Source organism: Hipposideros armiger, unplaced genomic scaffold (genome assembly GCF_001890085.2).
Source record: "Hipposideros armiger isolate ML-2016 unplaced genomic scaffold, ASM189008v1 scaffold_360, whole genome shotgun sequence".
NCBI classification, from domain to species: Eukaryota; Metazoa; Chordata; class Mammalia; order Chiroptera; family Hipposideridae; genus Hipposideros; species Hipposideros armiger.
The window spans coordinates 1,417,084-1,421,710 of NW_017731710.1; the positions used below are offsets into that span (position 1 = coordinate 1,417,084).

The window sequence follows — 4,627 nt, forward strand, 5'->3', positions numbered from 1 at the left end:
CAACTACTAACAGTTAAGTAGGTATTAATTTTCCAGAAGGCAACTTGGCCATACAAGACAAATGTCTTAAAATGGGTCCCTTCCTTCCTTCCTTCTTTCCTTCCTTCCTTCCTTCCTTCCTTCCTTCCTTCCTTCCTTCCTTCCTTCCTTCCTTCCTTCCTTCCTTCTCCTTTGGTCCAGAAATAACACTTCTTGGAATTTATCCTAAGACAACAATAATAAATGTAGGCAAAGTTAAACATATAGAGCTATTCAGCACAGTGATTATTTTTTCTCATAAAGGCCCAAGAGTTTGGGTTTTGTTGGGCATATTTTACTATGCCTATGTTGTTAACAAACGGCCATTTAAAATGTGGCTTTAAAACACTATTAACGTGGGAAATATTTACAATATATAATTAGTAAAAAAGCGAGGTTTAAAATAGTATTCTAGCATGACTTTTTGTTGTTAGAAAATACGTTTGTAGCCAGGGAAGCAAGGAAGGATACATACCCAAATGTTAGCAGTGATTTACTTTTTGTAATTAGTTTTTCTGTTTGTATTTAGTTGGATTTTCCAATATTTATTGAGTATATTTTATTTTTATCATAAAACAAAATTTTAAGTTCTACTATATTAAACTATGAAAATCTATGTTTTCTTAAATGCCTAGAGAAGAAGGGCAGCAATTCCACATTTTACCACACACAAAAAATTAAGGATTAAATTGTGTCTATAAAAGCTCACGACAGGCTCCGCCACCGCCAACTGAGCAGATCTGGCTCCACTCGCTCGCGCGCCTCGCTCCGCTTCCTTTCGCAACCATGTCTGACAAACTCGATATGGCTGAGATTGAGAAATTCGATAAGTCGAAATTGAAGAAGACAGAAGCGCAAGAGAAAAATCCACTGCCTTCAAAAGAAACGATTGAACAGGAGAAGCAAGCAGGCGAATGGTAATGAGGCACGCACCTCTGAAATGCACTGTACATTCCACAAGCGTTGCCTTCTTAATTTACTTCTTTTAGCCATTTAACTTTGTAACATGCAAGGAGGTTGGATCAAGTTTAAAATGACTGTGCTGCCCCTTTTCACATCAGAACTACTGACAACGAAGGCCGCGCCTGCCTCTCCCATCTGCCTGTCTTGCTGGCAGGGATGGAAAAGAACTTGCATGTCGCTGAAGGCAAAGCTGGGTTGGAATGACAGTGAAATCCAGAGTAAAAACCAAGCTGGTCCTAAGTGTCCTGCAGGCTGCAAAATACAGTTTCATGAGAGTGCCATTTTGTTGTTAAAATGATTTTAATTATTGGAATGCACAAGTTTTTAAATAATGCAAATAAAAAGTTTTAAAACCTGGAAAAAGAAGTTCATGATAGATTAAACTAAATGTCCATCATAAACTTGGATAAATTGAAATATTCCCCTTATAGTTGAAAGAATTCTTACAGGTCATATGAGCTAATCTTCCAACTAATGTAGAAATAGACTCTACAATATCCTTGATAAGCAATCTAAACTTACTGAATTTAGAGATAGATTTATTTTATTCATGAAAAAGTGGATCTTAGCTAAATTATAACAGAAGCCAATTTGAAATAAGGACACGAATACTCTGTAACTACACTATGGATATTTAGGTGCAATTGTGCATGATAAGGGAGTGGGTGTATTACTGAATAGATGCTCTTTGAAAAATCCATTCAAATTAAATAATTGACTTTTGGCTACTGTTCTTGGTATTTAGTGTGTAGTTAGCATCACCATTCACCAGAGACTGTTTTTAAATGGCCCGATAGAAAAATTAGGAACACTTCACTAGTATAGCACTCTCATAGGGGCTGATATACCAGACCCCATCCATAAAAATACCTAGGACAAAGGTTTCATTCAGAACCTCACTCGGCAGTTTCTTTTATATTTGTAACTATATATAAGTAAAAAAAAAAATTGTCTTTATAATCATACCATTTTGTAAAGTGAAAAGGTAACTTTCAAAAATTAACATTAAATTAAACAAACCAGAAAGATACACAAACAAACGATACTGAAAAATGTCAAACTCATAGAAACAGAATAGAAAAGTGGTTGCCAGGGGCTGGGGAGAGAAGGAAATAGGGAGAGGCTGGTAAAGGGTACAAGCTTTCAGTTATAAGATGATTAGTTCTGGAGAACTAATGTATAACATAATAACTATAGTTGATAACACTGTATTATATAATAGAAATTTGATCATAGTGAAACTTAAATATCCCCCCACAAAAAAAGGTAAATATGTGAGGTAATGGATGTGTTAATTTTGCTAATTAATTTGATATCTTTTCACAGTGTGCGCATATATCAAGTCATCACATTTTCCACTTTAAGTATGTTTCAATCTTATTTGTCAGTTATAGCTCAATAAAACTGAAGAACATAATATGAATGGTCTAGTGTCATTTTTAAACCCTAATTATATAAGAAAAAAATATAAAGGAAAAAGTATCTAGAGAATTATAAGAAAATGTTAATAGTAATTATGTCTGGGGGAAAAGCTTATAATAAAATTTTAGAATAGCAAAATGATTTCTAAAAGGACAATTCCTTTAGAGCAATACTGAATGCAACCCTTACTAAAAGGGATTGGACAAATAATAGGAGTATGCTGCCTGAAAGAGGCTATTGCATTGGACCTGGCCATTCCTTTACTCTAAAATCCCATTTTCTATCTTTTTAAAATTTTTTTATTGGGTTGTTTCCTCCATTAGAAGAGGAGATATTATTTTGGTTTTTGTCTTTTTTCCTGTATATAAATGCCATATAAATACTCTACATTAGTGGATGTCAATATATATATTTTTTACTTTCAAAAGATGCCATTGATCATTGTTATACTTTTAGTGTCAGTTGACTGGAGGGAAAATTACATATATACACTTTGATTTCTAGTTGCCATATCTGCTCTGTGCTTCAGATTTCCAAGACAAATGGTTTGGGAACTACTGTTCTTTATCTTTTCGTGTTTGATACATAAAGGTGGTTTAGTACACTGTGTGATGATACAGATGGTGGTAAAATTACTTTTCTTTAAAAAAACGACAACCACTAAAATAATCACAGAAATCTATGTTCTATAGCTTAGAGCATACTTTCTTATTCTAGAAAATATTCTGAAAATTTTTGCTTACTACTGGTCTGTGAATTCTTTGAAACCCACAACAATTCCTATAGCATTCAGTGTAATCATCTGCTTGACCAACTTCATTATAATGCAGTTAGATTGAATTTATGAGTTAAGAATTATATTTGTTAGTTTCCTTTCCCCTCAAATCTCCCTTCCTTCCTTCCTATATTTTCTTTCCATCTGGTTTCTAGGAGTAGTTTTGTGGATAGATTGACTATCGATTAAAATTTAAACTAAAAACCTTAACTTTAAAAGGCTCTTTTTGTGCTTGTCTTTCAATTCTTATCTCATAATTCCAGCATTTCAAATACTAAGCATCGCCAATGTTGCCTTCTTGACATAACTGGGCCTGACTGCCCTTCAAATTACCTCTATTTCAAAATGAAGTATTCCTCCTCTCTTACCATAAGAATATTTCCACATTAAAAAATATATCTAGGAGCTGATTGGTTCTTTTATAGTTCACATTAAGGTATGAGTGACTAGTAATCTGCCCTAAAACTCTAAAAAAAGATGGTTTATTAATAGAAATAGCATGTAATTAGTTGAGTTTCAGGCAGGGAGGCAGATGTTTTTGGATAAAGGAAACAATTTGATAGCTTGTGGATAAAATTAAGAGGCCTACCCATCCACCAGTGTTCTGCTTAGGTTCAAGAATCTTATAGAAGAATTTACTTTTACTTGGCTTCTCCATACAACTGACCCAAGAATACACTACCAAGCACATATTTTAGATCATTTCTTGCCCTTCTTGTAGGCCCATGGTCAGCTCTGTTTCTTTGTTCTTTTGGGAGTTGGGCTGTTGCTCAGTTGACAACTATCCTTAGCTTATATCCTCTTGGAATCCTTTTCCCAGATCCATCCCAGAAAAAGTAATCTCCAGCCCTAGCCCCCATCCCAGCTTGGGTTTATTGAACCAGACCAAGATATTTTTTTCTTGAACATTCAGCATAACGATCTGTCCTATCCATTAACTAATATTATTTAATATAAACTCCACATTATGTAGAGCTGTTGCTTACAACAAGCTCAGAGAATTCTGTTGGCTCCTCTCCTAAGGTCTTTTTTTTTTTAATGCAAATATTCCAAGTGTGAATAGCTCTTTTAACTAATTTGCACTGAGGTGTTAGTGATTTTTTTTTTTAATGGCCTTTATTCCTCAGAAGAAATTTAGGCAGGGAGATTAGAGAATGGAGGAGGGAGGATATGCAAAGGTAAAGGGAAGAGGAAAGAGGCAAAGAAAGAGGGAGGATAAGCATAATTGAAACTGATACTATGTAAAGACTTCATAATTTAGCCACGTCATGGTTTTTACTTTGGGGAACACGTTTTAGAATAATATCTGGAGGAAGTGCGTTAAATGAGTTTACTCTTTAAGTGATACTTCTATGAAACCCAAGGAGACCAATTGTGAATCCCAGGTTTCCAAATATAGAATTTTTCGTAAGTATTGATCCAGACTTTTCATGGTATTTATAATAGAAA

General features: G+C 34.3%; 1 pseudogene across 1 annotated transcript; it reads left to right on the forward strand.

Moving 5' to 3' along the window:
* Positions 1-753: 753 nt before the first annotated feature.
* Positions 754-946, forward strand: LOC109392974 (thymosin beta-4 pseudogene; annotated as a pseudogene). Its single transcript, XR_002126150.1, has one exon. The product of XR_002126150.1 is annotated as a thymosin beta-4 pseudogene (transcript).
* The last annotated feature ends 3,681 nt before the right edge of the window (positions 947-4,627 follow it).